At 36.4% G+C, this 21,856-nt stretch overlaps 1 protein-coding gene across 3 annotated transcripts in view; it reads right to left on the bottom strand.

Moving 5' to 3' along the window:
* The window catches only part of LOC145683405 (uncharacterized), an 868,942-nt gene that overhangs the window by 470,096 nt on the left and 376,990 nt on the right, over positions 1 to 21,856 (bottom strand). The window lies entirely within an intron of this gene.

Genomic DNA, 21,856 nt, shown 5'->3' with positions numbered 1-21,856 from the left:
CCCCTGAATGGGTAGAAAACGGCATTATTGATTTGGTACGGCATGTAATGAGAGGTGTGCTCCCTCATCATCGTGTAGGGTTGACTTTTATAAACCAAAATCACCCAGATAAACCATTCTATTTGTCGTTTCAAACTGCTAATAATATGACTGCTGATAATGTGTGGGGTGCGTTAGAAAAAGTAATTCAATCCAATATTTCATTCTTATATCAAGATCGCTTTATTCTCTATTTTCACCACGTCGAATTACCTATTGGAATGGGACGGGTGAAACAGAAATTTTCTGACATAAACGAGTACATAAAACACAACAGAGGTATTATAGTCATTAAAAACCCTGAATACTATTGTTTGGGTCAAGCTCTGGTGGTAGCTATAGGGCTTATTGAACATAAAAATGATAAAAATGAAAGACATAGATATCGCGATCAATACGCAAAACATATGTTTCAAAAGGTGTCCGAACTAAGTGAAAAGGCTGGTGTTAGCCTAGAGAATGGCGGGGGGATACCGAAATAAAAAAAAATTCAGGCATATTTAGCAGGTTATAAAATCACCGTGTATGATGGGTTATCGGGGGAAAAATTATTTTTTGAGGGTCGTGGTCATGGGAAACGGATTAATCTGTTATATATTAACAACCATTATAATGTCATCACTAGCCTAACAGCAGCCTTTTCATGTGTTTACTATTGCGAAGAATGCCACAAACAATTTCAGACTAAAGACAGGCACGTGGGGAAGTGTAAAGCTTTATGCAATAAATGCCGGAACAGACCACCATGCACAATTACGAAAAGTGTAATATACTGCCGGGAATGCAATAGATGCTTTTATGGGGCTCAGTGCCTCAAAAACCATAAGGCTTCATTGTGCGATATTCTGAAAGTGTGTCCTCAATGTCGTAAAGCCTACGTGGTGAAAAAAGGGCGGAATCCACATGTCTGTGGGGAGGTATTCTGCACAGGATGTAATATTAAGATGCCGTCAGGGCATTTATGTTATATACAACCCTGCCGAATGCGTACTCCACAGAAACGGATATTAGTGTTTTACGACATTGAGTGCCGCCAGGATAAAGAAGTAGCCGGTGGTATTTTTAAGCATGAGCCCAACATGTTAGTTAGCCAACAGGTGTGCTACCGTTGTAAAAACAGTGAGAGTGAACGGTGTGGTGTATACGGCGATAGAACACATGTATTTTATGGGGACAAATGCATTGGCGAATTTTTAGATTATTTAGCACAAAGGCGTTCTGAAAGAAATAAAATAGTCGTTGTAGCTCATAACGCAAAGGGTTACGACGCCCATTTTATTTTACGCGCGATGATGCTTCATAAAGAGTGGACACCGCGAATAATTATGCGGGGGTGCAAAATTTTATCGATGGAGTATTTATATTTAAAATTTATTGATAGTCTAAATTTCTTACCAATGCCTTTGTCCAAATTAGGTGACGCGTTCGATTTGCCCGTCTCGAAGGGTCATTTCCCTCATTTATTCAACACAAAAGCTAATCAGGAGTATAGGGGTGTTTTACCAGGCATCGAGTATTACGATGTTGGGGGCTTGAAAAAGAAGCAGAAAGAGAAGTTTTTGCGTTGGTACAATGAGGAAAAGGAAATACTTGGAGAGGTGGGTTTCATTTTAAAAGAACAGCTTATAAAATACTGTGTGAACGATGTGAACGTGCTGCGCAATGCTTGCATAAAATTTATGAACGAGTTTGAGGTTATATCTGGCTTCAACCCGTTCCTAGAAAGTGTAAGCATTGCCAGCGCGTGCAAGTTAATGTATCGAAAAAATATCTTGCGAACAGACACCATTGGTATTATCCAACATAGAGGGTACAGGTGGCGTGACAACCAATCTGTCGGCGCCGTTCAGTGGCTCGTGTACGAGGCCGACAGATTAAAAGTCCAAATCCAGCATTCTGGTAACGGACGAGAGGTTGTGGTGAGAGGTGGGTATAAAGTGGATGGTTATGCGCACTATAATGGTGCAGAACATGTTTGGGAGTACCAGGGGTGTCTATTCCACGGGGGCCGGGAGTGTTACCCACAGGCCGTGACAACCCCATATATAATGACGCGTACACTACTTTCAATATGCGTTATGAGAGTAGTGTAAACAAAATTATTCGATTAAAAGAGCTGGGGTATATAGTACATGAAATGTGGGAATGCCGGTGGCGCGAGTTTTTGAAAGAACACCCGCCGGGGAGTATATTTGTAAAAAACCACATCATGGCTAAGAAATCCCCAATTCATCCGCGGGATGCCCTGTATGGCGGTACAGTCGACACCATGAAACTCTACAAAAAGACGAAAGAGGGAGAACGTATCATGTATACCGATATAATCTCCCTCTATCCTTACTGCTGTAAGGTGAAAAAATATCCTGTGGGTCATCCGAAAGTTTATGTGGGTGATGACGAGTGTCCCGATATTTCGGCGTTTGAGGGAATAATAAAGTGTTCGGTATTACCCCCGGCCAATCTCTACCACCCGGTGCTGCCCTATCGGAGTGGTGGAAAATTATTATTCCCCTTATGCCGAACGTGAGCGGACACTCTGAATGAAGAAGAAGAATGCACGCATTCGGAGGGGGAAAGAGCTTTGACTGGAGTGTTGGTTGTAGACGAAGTGTGGGTAGCTGTCGAGAAAGGATATAGAGTGCTAGAAAAACATGAGGTATGGAGCTATGAGGTTGTAATGTATGACGCTGAAAAGAAAGAGGGCGGTATTTTCACGGAATACATTAACCTGTTTATGAAGATCAAGACTGAGTGTAACGGTTGGCCTGCAGGATGCGTCACCGAACAAAAAGACCAGTTCATACAGGAGTATTATGAGAAAGAGGGTATTCAATTAGACCGGGAAAAGATTATGCGCAACAAACCTAAGAAACGAATTTCAAAGCTAGGAGTAAACAGCTTGTGGGGTAAGTTCGCACAAAGAGAAAACATGGAGCAAATCGCTATCATTAAAACTCCCGAGGAGTATTTCGATAAATTAACAAATCCGAATATTGAGGTTAAATTGTGTATTCCAATCGGCGACAAATTCCGTGTGCTCAACTGGAGTGTTAATGAGAGCGTTATTGCTCCTGCTAAAAACATTAACGTGATAATCGCCGCATACACCACGACACATCCTCGCCTCGAGTTATTTCGTTATTTGGATTTACTTGGCGAGCGTGTGTTATATTATGATACCAATAGTATTATTTACACTCAAACGCCTGGTGAGCCACAGTTAAAAATAGGAATGCATTTAGGGGAATGGAAGAATGAGTTGGCGGAATATGGTCCGGATGCATATATCGAAGAATTTTGTGCTGGTGGTCCCAAATGTTACGGCTATTCCGTTGTTAACACTCTTAATGGTAAAACAAAGACAATATGTAAAATCAAGGGAATCACACTGAATAATAAAACATTAAAATATGTTAACTTTGAACAGATGAAAGATATGATTTTAAATAATTCACCTTCTATTAGCGTTCCTCTCGGTCGACAAATTGTACGTACTAAAGATTATAAATTGATTACTAAGCCGGAGGCGCATAAAATCTATCAGGTTACTGCTAGTAAAAGAAAACGAATAGAAAATTTTGATACACTTCCCTACGGGTATAAAAGAAAACGAATAGGGTAATTAAGTAGAGAGAGAGAGAGAAAAAATGGATAATCGATGTGTTGGTCTAGCATACGATGATGAGGGAGAGTTCGTCTTTCACCTGATGAGTGGTATACTGAAAACTACTTTAATGCTGTTACAAATTCCATTAGTGAAAATTATAAAATATCATTGTCAGATGACGATAGTAATGGTCAGGTAAATTTCTGTGTTTGTACATGGCGAAAACTCCAGCATCATTTGCCGTGCATTCAGCGGCCCATAATTATGTAAAGATGTAAACATGTCTGAAAGCATTCACAATTTGAATCGTAATAATAATAATATGTTATTATATTTATAATTATTTTGTGGTGTATCAGAATATGGAGTTTCAACATCCATTTACTTGTATTATAGCTGGCCCCACTGGGTGTGGTAAATCATATTTTGTAAAAGAGTTTTTAAAACATTATGTCGAAAAATGGAAAAATATAGTATGGTGTTATGGTGAGTGGCAACCCCTGTATGAAACTCTATCCACAGGTTGTACATTTAAAGAAGGGCTCCCCAAAATAGATGATTTATCAGCACAAGCTAGCCCACATCTTGTAATTATTAATTATTTAATGCGAGAATGTGATATACGAATTGTTGACTTTTTTACTAAAGGTAGCCACCACCGAAATTTAAGTGTTATTTTTATAACACAAAATATGTTTCATCAAGCTAAAGGTATGCGAGACATATCATTAAATTGCCATTATATAATATGTTTTAAAAACCCCAGAGACCAGGCTCAAATTGATTATCTAGCACGTCAATTATATCCTGGTAACACAAGATTTGTACAGGAGGCCTATCAGGACGCAGCACGAGATCCTCATAGTTATTTGGTTTCTGATTTAAAACAGGGCACTCCCGACGAACATCGTGTTCGAACAAAAATTTTCTCCTCAGATTCTTACAATTATGTTTATGTACCAGTAAAAAAATAATCTCAATAACTGATATATTTTAATACTCGATTTTAATATTATAGCTACAAAAAATGATTAGCAAAGAGAGTGCACATTTACTAAAACTTTTAGCAAAGGCAAAACCTAAAGTACGCCAAGCAATTTTACAAAATGCTGATCCCGAATTAATTCGCTCTATTTGTGAATGTTCCTATAACGTATTACAAGGAAATGTTCCGTTAAATAAAAAAGAGAAAAATAGATTAAAAAGATATAGAAAGGAATTGAGGTATTTAGCGAAAAAAGGTCCATCATTAAAACAAAAGAAAAAACGAATAATTGTACAAAAAGGTGGGTTTCTTACTGCTTTGCTAGCACCTATTATTGGAGGTATACTATCTAGTTTAATTAAATAATTATGCAGCATGCACAAAAGCTTGTTTTAATTGCACCAGAAAAATTGCACCAATATCAAACTATATCTAATTTAGATGATGAGATGAAAAATATTTTAAATAATAAAAATATGAGTGTTGAAGAAAAATGGATACGCTATAAAGAGGTGTTACAAAAATATTTACACATTGTGCAAAAGCCTACTACAACAACATCAACTAGTGTTGGTACTAAGAAGGAGGAGGAGGAGGAGGAGGATGGGGAGGCCGAAGAAATACTATCTACCCTCCCCGAAAATTGTCTGCGTAAAGCAAGACCTTTATTACGTAAATTAAAACAAAATTCCAACATTCATTGGGATGACAATGGTAATGTTAATATTTATAATAGATTAATTCCTGGAGCTAATATAGTAGATCTAATAGCAGATTTTGTCAGGTGTCGCAAGGAATATATTCCCCCTACAGGTTGGGAACCCTTTGCTGTACTGTTAGCAAAATCCAATATACCTATAGAGTATATAGGTAACCCACAGCGTATAGAATATATTCGTAAGCTGACATCATCTGCTGCTGATTCAAAACAGGAAGAAGAAGAGGAGGAAGAGGAGGAGGAGCCACCACGTAAACGTAAAGTTGTCAACAGATGGCGTGATTATAAAATAGGAAGAAGCTGTCCGATATTTATTATAACCCTTCACACCCTGCCTCGTTTTCAACTGCTACGTCATTATGGAGAGCTGTGAAGAAATCTATTCCTTTAAATCTATTACATTATAAAGTGCAACAGTGGTTAAAAGAACAGTCGACTTATACTCTCCATGAACCAGTACGTAAAAAGTTTCCACGTAATCCCTATTTAGTGTTCAATATTGACGATCAGTGGCAAGCCGATTTAAACGATATGCACAGTCTGCAAAAGTATAATGATGGCAATAGGTATATTTTAACAGTGATTGATTTGTTTAGTCGTTATGCATGGGCTGTGCCTGTACGTGCAAAAACTGGTGAAAATATTAAAAGCATTTAAGCAAATATTTGCATCTACACGTCGTAGACCCTTACGTCTACAAACAGATAAAGGTACAGAGTTTGTTAATAAACCATTTCAGTTATACTTAAAAAAGCAAAATATTAAATTCTTCACAACACAAAACTCCGATATTAAGGCAAGTGTGGTGGAACGTTTTAATCGAACTCTTAAAGGACGAATGTGGAAATATTTTACAGCAAAGAAGACTTACCGATACATAGATGTGCTATCGAAACTTGTTCAGGCATATAATTCTACACCACATAGAGCTCATCAATTACCACCCGCCAGTGTGAACCAGGACACTTTTCAACAAGTTTGGAATAAATTAATAAAACCGATGCCACATACTAACATTGCAAAATATGAAAAAGGTGATACTGTGCGCATTACTAAAGCAAAACGGCATTTTGAAAAAGGGTACAAAGAAAAGTGGACTGTAGAAATATTTAAAATAAAACAGGTGATACATAAGGAAAAGAAAATGGTTTATGTGTTGGAGGACTTAAATGGTGAAGTAATTGATGGTACATTTTACGAAGAGGAATTACAAGGAGTGCCTCTGCATAAAGTTTATGAAATAGACGAAACTTTAGAAGTTAAAAGTAAATGTGTACTTGTTCGTTGGCGGGGATACCCCCCTTCCTTTAATTCATGGATTCCTGTGTCACATTTAAAAAACATTTAGCTACAATACAATATTATAAATAACTGTTATATTTGTGTATATAGGAAAAAATAATAATAATAATGAATGATCCATACTTTAAATACTATACACACCAACCAGGAGGTGGTTATAACGTGTATAGAGGTGCACCATATCAAGAAGGTTATGGTATTGGAAGTTTCTTAGGTGGTTTATTTCGAAGTGTATTTCCGTTAATTAAACAAGGAGCAAAAACTGTTGGTAAAGAATTGTTATGTACAGGAATTAATGTAGCTGGAGATGTATTAGGTGATAATAGACCTATTGACGAAGCTTTAACATCACGTTGACAAGAAGCTAAAAATAATTTAAAAACTAAAGCTCAAAATAAAATAAATCAAGTGTTGGAAGGATCTGGAAGAAGAAAACGGAGAGAAGTTCATTTTGCAAAGACTGGTGGTAAGAAGAAAAGGAAGAGGGAGAGATATTTTTTATTAATATGGAACAGACTAGCTTTTATCTTACATTACCGAGTAACAGTTCTATGGAGTACTTCCCACAAAATACTTTGTCATGTTATACGACCAAATTATATCATCCATTCGTGCTAGAGAAATGTGAGTGGGAGACGGCAGTTATTGAAGTACATTATGCAAATTCATTTCAGAATGTTTCCAAATATACTAATAATATTTATTACCGTCTCATGAATACAAAAGGCTGGAACATAACTAAAATCTTACCAGGACACTATTATAATGTTGATGATATTCTATCTCAAATTAATCATAAAAGTGATATATTAAATTTACAATTAAAAGTTAAAGCATCTGTAAAACGAGTTGAAGTCAGTAGAGTAATAAAAGATCAACAGAGGCATATAGAAGTACGTCTATCTCCTGAACTAGCCAGAATACTAGGGTTTGATCACATACAACAAGAAGATATTGCAGTTGTGCATCATGCTCGTTATCCACCTGATTTACAAAAATCGCTACCTACACTTATATATATTTACAGTGATATTGTAGAACCACAAATGGTGGGTGACACCGTAGCTCCATTGTTACGTATTATAAATACAAATATTACAGAGTATGGTATTAATAATGTACATATTTTTGACAATCCTCACTATGTCCCCGTACAACGTAAAAAATTTGATCAAATTATTATTGATTTAAGAGATAGTACAGGTAATCCACTTCCTTTCCAACATGGTAGTGTATGTGTAAAATTACATTTTCGCAAACGTAATACGGTATTATAAATTTTACCATGTGTGAATATTAATAGTAAGAAAAGAGAAAAAATGCAGTGTGAGTGTATGAAATCAGAATTAGATTTATTTGCTGGTTTACCCACTGAAACCAGTATTATAGGTAATAAAATAGTTCCATATAAGCCTGTGGCTTCGATAACTGATAATGCACCAACAGAATTTGTAGTCCCCGGTCATGGGGATGACTATATTGACTTACCGCACACAATGTTTTATATTAAAGGTAAAATTACTAAATTAGATGGTTCTAATTTAACTTCTGCCGATAAGATATCGCCCCTGTAAATGATTTTCTCAACGCAATGTTCAGTGAATTGCAATTATATTTAAATAATCAACTTATTTCCTACTCTTCACACACATATCCATATCGGTCGTATATTGAAAAACTACTAAATTATAATGCTAAAGCTAAATCAACGCATCTTCAAACATCAATGTGGTTTAAAGATACTGCAGGGCATATGGACAGTGCGGCCGATAGTAATGTAGGATTTAAACAACGTTTTCTTCTCACTACTTTAAGTCAGTCATTTGAATTATTGGGCTATATTCATGCTGATATATTTAATCAGGAGAAATTTTTACTGAATGGTGTACAACTGCGCATTAAACTAATTCCGGCTAAACCTACATTCTGCCTAATGGGTGACGCAGAAGCTGATGGAAAAGTTGTAATTACAGATGCAACATTGCTTTTGAAAAAGGTTGATGTGTCACCGGCCGTTAAAATAGCACAAAATAAAGTATTACAAAATCCTAAATTTAGAGTAAAATATCCTATAACAAAAGTACAGGTGAAGACTGAAACTCTGCCACAAGGAATTATGGATAGTACACTTCCAGATCTATTTTCAGGCCTAGTGCCTAAACGTATTATTATTGGTTTTGTTAGTAATACTGCTTTTAATGGTACTTATCAGACAAATCCGTTCAATTTTCAGCATTTTAATATGTCATTTTTACACTGTATGTTGATGGAATGCTTGTGCCATCCAAACCACTACAACCTGATTTTGATAATAAGCTATATATACAAGCATATTCCACGTTATTTACAGGTTCAGGTATTTATTATTCTAATCAAGGTAATAATATTTCACTAGCCGAATATCCTTATGGTCATACTCTACTGGTGTTTGATTTAACTCCCGATTCTAGTGCTAGTGCTGGATTTCATACTAGTCCACAACGGCAAGGAAGTGTACGCCTAGAGGTTCATTGTAAAGAGGCACTGCCATCTCCTGTAACAACAATTATTTATGGTGAATTCTCTTCAGAATTAGAAATTGATTTCCAGAGAAAAATATATATTAATTAAAAAATGTTAAATACAATTGAACTTTATGAGGCACTACAACAAAATCTACATAAAGATCATTTTATTGGTGTGTATGCCGCAGATGAGTTACCTCTGTTTATTCATACATTTCCAGCTGCCATAATTATAAACACTGATTCTAGTGATAAGCCTGGTGAACATTGGGTTGCTGTTTATATATCTAATATGTGTGTGGGAGAGTATTTCGATAGCTACGATATACCGCTCTATATACAACATCATATAAGGTTTTTAAAACGAAACTGTCTGTATTATACATTTAATAATAGACGTATTCAAGGTATTCAATTCAGATTTATCTCAATTTTGTGGACATTACTGTTTTCTATATCTAGCATGTCGTGCATCTGGTTATTCACTGCACGATTTCTTAAACAAATTCTCACTCACCACTATTGATGCTAAACATATTATGCTTTATTCATTTATGAGAGTATGATGGTGTTATTTTTTTAAACTCCGCCATTGCCGGTCCCAAGCCCTGGATGAGAAAGGAGGAGGGTTGGGGTTGCTACCCCCGTAAAAGAAAATAAGCCATACTCTTTTATTAGCTCTGCTATGTTACATAGTCCTATGTAATTTCTGCTATGTTTAAGTAAGGGGTGGAAACTATGCTCATAAAAGGGAACGAGTCTCTGTGTAATTTCTGCTATGTTGAGAAAAGTGCTCATAAAAGGGAACGAGTGCACCCCTGCTATGCTATATAGTCTTATGTAATATGTGCTTTGTTATGTGTTCGTAAAAAACGAGTACACCCCTGCTATGTTATATAGGCGTGTGTGTTATCGATCTGCTAGTGCTCATAAAAGGGAACGAATCTTATGTAATATGTCTATGCTATGTGTTCGTATTCTCCACTGCAATGTGGCATGTTCGCGGTACGTGAGTCCAGTGGGCATGGCCGCCGCCAGCCAATCAACGTCAAGGGGGCGGAAGGCTCCTGCGCCAGCCAATCGGCGGGGGTCCCGCGCCAGCCAGTCAGCGCAGTAGATAGGAGGTCATAAAAGAGCGTGACCAATCCGCGTCAAGGGGCGTGGTCGGGGGCGTGGCCAGTCAATCAGCGTCAAGGGGCGTGGTCGGGGGCGTGGCCAAGGGGGCGGGGTCACGTGACCTGCGCCAGCCAATCAGCGTCAAGGGTTTGCGCATGCGCAGTAGGAAAAAACACGCTCAAGTGACCCCACCCTACTAATATGTTCAAGTGATACAATGCTCTCGAAAATTCATTGGTGTAGTGGTTTTTACTCTTGTTCCCTTTGCAAGACATTGCATGCTAAGTGTCAGGTTTCACACGAATTTTGAAAACAAAAAATACAAACGTGTGCAGGGTACCGTGTGCACATGTAATATTTTACGTTACTTATAGTTGACGAAATATTCTCTGAACGTGCTTACATGCCCATACACGAATTTTAATACGGGCATTGTAGGATTTAACACAAATCTGGTTGTTTCTGAATTTACGTTAGACAATTTCACCGTAATACAGTACTTTTTGTTTATAGTATAACATAGAATTAATAACAAGCACCAGCGGAAATGTAATAAGATTATGACATCAATGTTGTAAAGAGTTTGTTTATACCTATAGTATTTTTCCACTTAAAAATTTATTTGATTTATCATCATCAAAAATGTAGGAGGAACTGATAATACTCTACAATGTTTATTCACGAACAGCCTAGAGGAATATGACATGTGGTATCTTCCAAACAATACAAACCACAGTATACATCATTACAAGAGTCAATTTCTGGGAAAATTGTACATGAATATGATTTACAACTTGCACCTATTCCCATTTAAAAAACGATATTTGAATCCAATATAGCGGATTGAAGATTACTGATCGGGTGGATCCCATGTTTCAGAGAAGGAGCCCCTGATCAAATTTGTTTTGCATATGCTCTCATTCATGTATAGTTATGTCTAAAAAAGATAAACCAACCCTCTATCAGAGCATTATAAAGTGTATGATTGAAATCCGAATATATGAAGGGCTATACATATACAAATTAACAATTAAGAATCGACATTATACAACAATATTAATTTAATTTTGTGGAGATATTTCTGCTAGTTAATGTCTGATGAAGATAAAGCTAAGTTAATGAAACTTACACTTTATTATAATTTTAAAAAATCAAAGAAAGAATATTTGTAGAATTCATTTTTTGGATATTCGAATAATAAATTATTCTAATTTTAACAGTATTTGATCTTGATAAGCACGGTGTTCATTTACCCCATTTTCGATTTTTCGTTCTGGAATAAATGACCCTTTCTTGTACCTTTTCGTTCAATTTTGGGTGAGATATTATTCCGAAGTACATTTGTGTAAGACTATGTTATTTCATAATTTGGTAATGATTTCGATTGAGTCATTGAAAATTCGATTGAAAATTTCATGATTTAGATTGAAAATTTCATTTGTCAAATTTTTGAGACATTGTTTCTGAGCACCCAGTATAGACAATACAAACTTAAATTACTGTGATATTTTATTGTATAATTTAAAAAATACAAGGTGTTTTATTAATGCGTACAAGAAGTTTAATAGTAGATACCTGATGTCAAACCAAGAAAAATAGTACTCTTCAATTTTGGCTAAAACTTCAGTGTTTCAGATATATATATTTGGGCCGAAAGTAGAGAAAATGAATTTTAGAGATATAAACCTAAACCTTCTTTAAACTAAATGATAGAGCAAAGGCGGTAGGGTGACGTCAAAGACATCGAATGTGCTGTATTCGCATATGCTTATGAAATAATAGTGAAACCCGAGAGCAAGGGATGGCCCAAAGGAAGTATGAAATCCTCGTCAATTCTCTTCGGAAAGACAGGTCTACAGTAGCTTGGTTCGAAGACTATAAAAACAGCAAACAGTAATTCGTCGTCGGCAATGTGATAGATTCAACGACTTCGACATGAGGCTGATTTCTTTATTATTTATGTGAGTTTGCATAACTGTATTATCTGTAACAAGTAGGGACAATGTTATATTACAAAATTCCCGCGCCATGTTGAATTCGTAGAGGATATCATATTGCCGGAAACGAATTACTGTTTGCTGTGTTTATATTCGTCGAACCACATAAATGTAGAAACTTTCTCCAGAGATTGACGATTCCCACTCCTTTTGGGGAATCCCTTGCGCAGGGGTTTCAAGATCGTGGCTTGTCCATTTCTGGAAAAGCACATCCGATGTCTTTGACTTGACCATTCCGCCTTTGTTCTATCGTTTAGAATAGTGAGGATATAAATCTCTAAGGCTCATTTTCTCCTACTTTAAGCATCCTGTATCTCCGAAACTATGCACTTTTGGCCAAAGTTGAAGAGGACTTCTTTTCTTGGTTGACGTCAGGTATCTACCCGAACTCTCTCTCTCGCTAAATATATATGTAGGGTTCTCAAAACAACACTTGGTAGGGGATTCCTAAATCTAGATAATATATAAGTAAGGTCAACATGAGTGCACTAATGCTTCCTTTCGGAGTTATAGTGGAAACGAATCGGTGCAGAAAACATAAAAAACGAACTTATAGGTCCATAGCTCCAAATCTGTTGGATCTACTGTAACCGAGTCAACACTTCATTTACGAAGTGATATATGCGTTATCCAAAAGGAAATGTTTCAGAAACATAACATCCAAACGCAACAACAATAACAGTAGTTTGGCTACGGGCATATAATTTGAAGTATTCACCAACTACATCTATAAAAAATTTGGCGAAGGTAAGTCAGGGTTCTGAAACATGTATATGTGGATAAGACACATACTAGTTCCGAGGAGAAGTTTTCACCCGAATACGGTAGATAACATACTATTGGAACTAGGGACCCTCAAAGGTCATTTTTACGTGTTGTGCTCAGCCTGTAACTCCGAAATGAATGATTTGTGCAAACAAGTCCGTTTATACTTTTTGTCCTATCTTGGTGCCAGGAATCATCTACCAAACGTTGTCTGTGTTGTTTGCAAACCCCATATATATAATCATTAACAATTCCACAAGAATACAATAATGTGAAACAAGAAACACGATTAGATTACAAGATACAAGTCTATATAAGAATATTGGTGGCGTTATTTTATTGCATTACCAACTCGGAAAATCAGTAAGAAATAAAATTAATGTTATATGTTGTTCTCAGCTTTTTTTTTTTTGCTTAAGTGCACATAACCTTATATAACAAGCAACTTAATCAAAGCCAGAATATAATCTCAATTTAATTGTTCTAAAGTAATGTCCAAAGCACTGAACTGAGGTAAATATGGTTGGTGTAATATTGTATGTATTAATTTTTTGTTACATTCAGCTCACAGTTTATGTACTATTTAGATATGTCAACACAATCAAATTACATGTAATCAGGGACGTCACTTGTAGCAACATTTCCTTTTATTTTCAGAACCTTCATGATAATTATTAATATGCAGTCATAGCAACCAAGCAAAATAACTATCTTGTTTCCAACAACTCACACTATCGAATTATCAATAAAAAATCAACAATATATATATTATTTTCTTCTTCCCATTAAAACAACTGTGCACCTTTAAACGCCGATGTCCAAAATAACTACAAGAAAACGGAAGTAATTTACCACATAGATATACAATAGCGTTGTATAAATGAGTCCCGAAGAGAGCTGCTTTAATTGGTTACAATTTAATAGATAATTCTAGACCATTACATATGTCATATACATAGTTACCTTACTTTTCGAATAGCCCTCGTCTTATAAATTATAATACATATATACTAATTTCATTTTATATCAACAATAACCTTATATTTATTTAATAATTAATCGTATGTTAATTTTATAAATTATTGTTGAAGAGGACTTATTCAAAAATATGACCAACTTGTTAACTATTTTGGCCCAAAAGTAGTTTATTTAATACAGTATCATCGGAGCTCATTAAATCATTCAACAAAAGTACATTGACATATTACACAACCAATTCCTTCCATTTGAGCATAATCAAGATAATTATAAAGAATTGAAAAGTACGGAGAAGTAAAGCAAATTATAAATAAATGATAATAATAGTCAAAAAAACAAAACCTGACTTGATCAATATCATTATCAGGAATAATACAAATAATGACATTATCATAATAAGAACCGACAAAGTTTATGTGAATTAGGATACAATGTAAAATGTTGTATTTATTTGTATATAATTAGCATAACTTTGATAGGAACTATTCGTATCAATTTACATTAACAATATTATTAATATTACCTGTATAGAACTCAAACAGAGTACGAATGAAAAATGAAATCATTATGATGTTTAAGGTGAAATGAAACAAAAATTAATTGAGTATGTTTTCTCAGAAACCACAACATTAGCTTAAGTTACATTATTAAAGAATTCGGTTAAGTAACATTGCATGATAAATCTTTTCTACAGTTATACCTACTACGTGCTTCCGCTGTAATTTGGTTTCTATTCTGAGAATTTCTGCCACCTATGAATCTATTATGAAATCATTTTCGTCGAAAGTCACAGTTGTTTCCTTTATTCCTAAATGTATTACTATTATTGTTCCTGTTTCTCCTAAAATTAGATTTTTTTATATTACCGGTAAAATTGGGTTCAGCACAATTCTCGTTAGAATGGAATTTATTATTTCTCGCATTAAGATCAGTTTCTTCCCTGACATTAAGGTTGTGAACAGCTACATAACTAACTTGATTACGATTAGTATTGAATTGATTCCGATTACTATTATCCTCTAACATACGCATCGAATGATTTTCAAAATTTTGCATTGTGCAGAAATCAATCGCATTGTGCAGAAATCAACATTTGTTGCAACTTGAAAGATAACAAAATTCTGATTGATGCTATTACTCATGATTCTTGTTGGTATGGATTAATTAACTTTAATTCATTATATACAGATATCGAAAAATCGGTGAGGCTCTTATCCAATTCTGTGTTATAATGTTCATTTCGAACTAAAACTTATCTGTTGGCCAACATTAAATCGTTTTCAAAATTAGAATGTAAAGTATTTTTACAATCTAAATAATTACATAAATTACTTTTGATTGCTTCGAACCATGCGGAACACGGTCGTATTAAAACATGCGGCAGAATTTTCAAAAAGTTAGATCTTTCTACTCGAATTAAAACACAGTATTTCTAGAACTTTTCTAAGAATGTGCTGGCCGGGATGTCATCTGTCATTACACTAAATTTTGTTAGATATATAATTTCACTAAATCGAAAATGATTACCTTTATTAGTAGGCTTACAATGTTTGGAATTTACGGGAATATTTTCTGGCGGTGAAATGAATGACTCCTTTTTCCATTTCTGTCTATACTATCTTCACTACCGTGCTTTCCTGAATATACTTCGGAGGAATTATTATCTTCCACTATAACTCTGGACTCATATGGGATTGGTTCAAAGTTGACAAGCGGAACTCCGTCACTATTTGTAGTGCAAAATTTCTCTTTGATTGCATTTACTTCTTGCAATTCCTTGATCTGACTAGTATGCTTATTAACTACAGTTTCAACTTCTACCGAAATTTGTACATCAGTAACTCGATGTAAAATCTGTTACATCTTATAATATTTTTCTTACTAATTTTGAGTGCATTTGTTGGTTTATTTGCTGAAATTTAGAATCCATCTGTTGTGTTTGTTGATGTGTTATGGATTGTGTAGTTTGGTGGGACATTTGCTGCACCTGCGTATATTTTTGTGCTGTATTTGCTCTAGCTTATTAACCATTTTTTGCTGTATTAATATTTTTGTTGTCTTAGAAGTGACATTTGCTCCAACTTGGCATCCATTTTTGTGTTTGGTCAAGCTTGATATTCATTTTTTGCTGTTGCTGCTATATCTGCTGACCAAGATGTCTTATAAGATCAGCCACGTTCGTTGATGATTTCGAATTTGGTAGCTCTACATTACCACCTTCCTCATTCATATTTTTATTTCCGGGAACACTCATTTAATATTTCTATAAATTATTTTCCCATTTCTGAGCAAAGTATACTCCGTGTTAAGAGCTACGACGGGACTAAAACAATCCATCAGGGTAGAGTTTAAATGAATATTGGTTCAAACCCGGGAACCTTGAACTTAAGCTGCCTACTCGAAGAACCTTAGGAACAATTTTTTTGAGAGTACAGGGCGTATACATTTTTTCTTGCCGATCAATTCAAATGAAATGGATGTCTTCGAGACCTAGCCGGCCTGGATCAGGAAGACACGTATCTCTATCTAAGTAAACCGACTATAAAGATATACCATCGAAGGGCGATGATTAATTTTTTTAGGCTTTAGTATCAGAGTTGATAGGATTGCCTGGAGACCATTTGCGTTCATGAAATGATTTTAAGCGCTTAACATTCTACGTAAATTCCTTGTTATCACTACCAAGTGATCTTAAGACACAGGTGTTACGAGGTAACACCTTGAGTATTTCGTAAGGACAAACATAGTGCTTTCGTTCTAGTTTATGTGAACGACCAGGTTTCCTAGCGTAGGACTTTAATAGTACTTTGTCACCAATTTTATACGATATTTCACGCCTTCCTTTATAAATCCGTTCTTTATCTTTAGCCTATCGCTGGGCTGAAACTTTCTTGGCCACTTCGTGAATTCTTTTGAGTCTTGTTTTAAACTCACGAGACATTGGTTTATAACATTGCGTCTCTAATTCATTAAACAACTTCGGCTTTCTGTTATACACTAGCTCGAAGGGACTATAGGGATGCAAGTGGTGTCTACTTATATTATAAACGTAAGCTGCTAAAGGAACGTACTTTGCCCATTATCTTTGATTCGCATCAACGTATTTACGTAGGTATTTGGGCAAGGTATAATTACAATTCTCTACACGCGCTTGGGACTCCGGGTGATAGGAACTACTGAATACCTGCTGTATGCCTAACAATTTAGCTGTCTCCTTCATCAATTCGGAATGGAAGTTATTTGCGTTATCTGTTTGTATGATCGACAGAAGACAATACACACAGACAATATTTTCGATCACGAAGTTCACCGCACTTTTTGCAGTTACGGATCGCAACAGTATACCTGGTCATCTTACAAGTGCAAGTGATGATATATATTTATATGAATTGGAAGGAGGAAGAGGTCCAAAAATATTGAGTTCCAAGGAATAAAATGGATGTTTAGCATCTACTGGGCAATGGAAACCTTGCTTAGGTCTATTATCAGCGTTCCTCTGCTGGCACGGAAGGCAGGACTTGACATAGTCTCGCACTATTCTTCCCATATGGGGAAAATAGAAACGGGTGTTTATCTTTCCATACGTCTTTGTAAAACCAAAATGCCCACCATGCAATTCTGAGTCATGAGCTTCTAGAAGAATTTTCGAAATCTCTGACTCCGGAATGCACAGGTTGAGGCTATCTCCCATTTTTCTATACAACACACCGTCCTTTAACACATAAGGGCGTGCGACAGCGCCAGTCGGGTTGTCTTTGACTTCGTTTAGGATTTTGAAAAAAATGAGTCCTGTGCTTGTTTAGCCGTCATGGTTTCTTCAGTATTTACTCGAAGATAATTCACCATGGGTCATACTTCTCTTAGATCACGCTCTTCTAGAGACAACTCAGTAACAGGGTACCTTGATAAACAATCTGGGACATAATTTGTTTTTCCTGGTTTATGCACGATTTTGAAAGAATATTCTTGCAATCTTACTGTCCATCTTAAATATTTTCCACGAAGAGAAGTGAGATTGCGTAAGTAGCAGAGACTACATGCATCTACATACACTACGAAATCAATTTCACACAAGTAATGATGAAAATGAAGGATACTTTGCAATAATCCTAAAGTTTCGATTTTCGGTATTAAATAATTAGATTCAGGTTTAGTGAGAGTTCTACTAAAGTATGCAATAGGATGTCTTTTCCCATCCTTAACTTGTATGAGAACCGATCCAATGCCTTTCTGGCTTCCATCTACATGCGATTCTGTTGCGAGTTTTGGGTTAAACATCTGAAGAACTGGAACATCCGTGAGTTTCCCTTTTAGGTTTTCAAATGCTAATTTCTGTTCTTCGCCAAAATGAAATGGAACTGAAGGTTTTGTCAGTTCAGTGAGAGGCTTGGGTATGATGGAACAATTTTTTTATGAATCTTCGAAATAAGTTTACCCAACCCAGAAATGAACGAACATCTTTGACAGTTTTTGGTTCGGGAATTTTAGTGATTGCTTCGATTATTGATGGAACCTTTAGTAGCCCATCCCGCCCAATTTTGAAACTTAAAACTTCTAAATTGTTATATGCTATATGGCATTTCCCTGGGTGGAGTTTCAGATTAGCTTCTCTTAGTATCTGAAAAACTAATTTGATTCTTCTAACCATCTCAGGAAAGTCAGGAGCGTATACAATGAGGTCATCAAGAAGCAGGACCATGATATTAAATTTCAAAGACGCAAATATTTTGTCCATACATCGCTGGAAACAACTTGGACTTGTGGATAAACCCATAGGAACTGTCTTAAAACAGAACAAACCTTCACTACATATGATTGATGTCTTTTCCTCGTCTGATTCCTTTAGTTTGATTTGATAATATCCGCTGCGGAGGTCTATTGAGCTTAGAAACTGAGAGTTGCCAATGTAATATAGAAGATCATCTATCAGAGGGGCCCTATATTGGTCTCGAACTGTGTACTGGTTGATTTTCCGGAAGTCACAAACGAGTCTATTTTCACCATTTTGTTTCTTTACCTCTAACACTGGAGATGCGTAGGCAGATTTCACTGGCCAAATTACATCTTGAGCTAGAAGTTTGGCTATTTCTTGTTGTATTATTTTATGCTGTGATGGCGTTTCTCTATATGGTGCGGTACTTATGGGTACATTTGTGAGCATTTCGATTGAATGTTCATATTCTGGAGCTACCGTAATATCCTCAACTCGCCAGGCAAAAATATCTTTGTATTTACGAAGTAAATCCACAATCTCTGCCCGTTGATGAGGCGTGAAATCTGGTGAGATGTCTATTTCAGTGGCTACATCATGTTCAGAAGTCGTCGACTGGACTGATGGAGAGCCCTGGGGCTTATCTTTGCTTTTCCTGGTCGACCGATTTACTGAAGCAACAGAATCAGAATGTATAATTTCGTCATATTCTTCTAATAATTTCGTCATATTACCTATCATGGTACCTGAAGGGATAACGGTGGTCACATGGTTGCAGTTAAGTACTAACACTTGACCTTCCAATTTTGGGTCATATGTAGTACGTGGTACAAGACATCGAAACCGGTGATGTAACTCATCACTAGGTTCAATGTACACCTTAGTAAAATTATGGGAATCAGTTCTTACTTTTACTACCGCCATTTGTTTGGCGGGGATCTTTATTTCGTTAGCAGTGTAAGTAAACACGGATGGCTTATATTCTTCTATGTCCTGGATTCTAAAGATCAACCGAACACCATCGTCTAAATTCTCTTTTTCAACATTGTTGTTTGTTGAACTTTGTGATTGTTGATCTTTAATCTGATCTTGAGTTGAAGTGTAATCCTTTGACTTACTCTGGTTTAGACTACTTTTCGAATTTAGTTTCCGCTGTGGTCTTTGCTATTTATTTCGTCTTCTAGTGCAGTTTTTGGTTCGATTCCTACTGTTGGTGATCACATTGGAATCATTGCGTGCATTTAAGTTAGGAGGTCTCCGTGGTAAACCTGAACGTGTGAAGTAGTAAACACGTGATAAGTTTAACCTGGGTCTAAACCTAGACTTGGTACATCTGCGGTTTGTCCAAAAATAAACTCGTCCCTTAGGTTGAGCTGCAGGGGTTTTCAACAGCAAATAGTTTGGATGGAAGGCAAGTGAATACTTGGATAAAACCATTACCTAGAATAACACTATGTTCGTTTTGTCGACCTTTCAACAAAGCCATATTTAACCACATCCGGGTGGTATAACCTTGATGATCCTTTAAATAGAAACATAACCGAACAACTGGAAGTACTTCGGTCAGGTTTCCACCTATAGTCTGGATTCGAACTGTGGATTTAAGACGATTTGCTATAGAAAGCTTGGGTGGTATTAAACTTTCGTGACACACGGACACTTCACTTCCCGTATCCAAAAGAGCATTTGCCAATCGCCCTCCTAACTTAAGATGAACCGTGGGGAGTGATATACCTAATTGTGGACCTTTGACAACACCAACAACAGATAATTTAATTTTCGTGTTAGGAATATCATCCCTTATCGAGGGAGGCACTACGTGTTCTCAGATTGTCAACACTTTTTAAAGTACGTAATTTCCTAATAACATCCTCTAATGATCTCACTTCAAATAACATAAGAGTCTCAGCATATGGGAGAGCTCGAAAGAAATAAAGTAACCATTCCTGTTCGGTAATGTCAGGTCTTACTAGCAGACAATCTCGTTTGCAAATGTAAACAAAAGAATCACTGCATCATCGGGTTAGAGTTTTCGCTTCAGAAGATCCCGATGCAGATAGGATAAATACTGGTCGTCTGGAAATGCTGTTATCAAGAGTTTTTCAACTCTGCAAACGTTTGCATTTCTGCTATGCGTGGCCGTACTACGTACTCCCATGCTTGAGCACTTTCTCGAAGACATAATGAGAAACAAGAAAGTTTCTTTTCTTCAGATCATTGGTATGCTTGAGATAAAAGCTCATAGTCTGCCAGGAAACGAGTAACTGATTCACCTTTGGCTCCCTTAAAGAAAGGAAAGTTTAAAATACGAGCCCACACTAACTTAGATTCCTGGGCACTTAACTCAACACGAGGTGTGAACGGCAAAGCCTCAGGAATTTTTTCTTTAGGATATTTCATCCTGTTTGAGGATGTCACCTGGTTGTATATGTACATGTAGAGAAGATGCAACTTCCTCTTTTGGTATTTTTAGAAGGTCCTGAGGAGTTGAAGTAGCCATTGGGTTATGAAACTCATAGCTAGTTGACATGTTCCCAGGGGAATCCGAAGATGTATCTGAGAATACGGTGCGTGGTTTCGGTGCGGGTTTCGACACCGTCTTATATTCAGTAGTATCCAATGGTTCCTCATGCCTGGTTTGAGGGAGGAATGACCCAACCATTGGCCTTCCTAGACATGGCGTTTTCTGCAGTTCCTCATCATTCTTAGCGATAGCTCCACATGGCGAACAGTGCACTTGTGAACATTTCGGCTTTTTAACCTTAGACCGCTGCATAAAGAAAGACATGACCGAAACAGAATGGAATTTCAATTTCTAATGACAAAAATACAGCCCATATGCTGAATAATGATTAACATATTCTCTCAAAATATTCATGGAATACAACATGGATGGATAAAAACATTCTTACACTTAAATGGAGGCAGGCATACTCTAAACAAAAGCAATTAGGCAATGTGAAAGGTACAAGGGTGTGTCCCGAACAGGCCCGCAAAGTTCTCACGGCCCTTTTTTCCAGGCCAGAAGGCAGAGAAACATGAGATACTACAGATTAAAATTTCTCTAGGGATATAGGGATCAAGATACACCCATCTAGTTGTACCCTATACTGTTATCCTAGAATGGATGGGTC

The sequence above is a fragment of the Thermobia domestica genome, chromosome 4 (genome assembly GCF_964235325.1).
Source record: "Thermobia domestica chromosome 4, izTheDome1.hap1.1, whole genome shotgun sequence".
Taxonomy (NCBI): domain Eukaryota; kingdom Metazoa; phylum Arthropoda; class Insecta; order Zygentoma; family Lepismatidae; genus Thermobia; species Thermobia domestica.
This window is presented reverse-complemented; position numbering and strand designations above follow the sequence as displayed.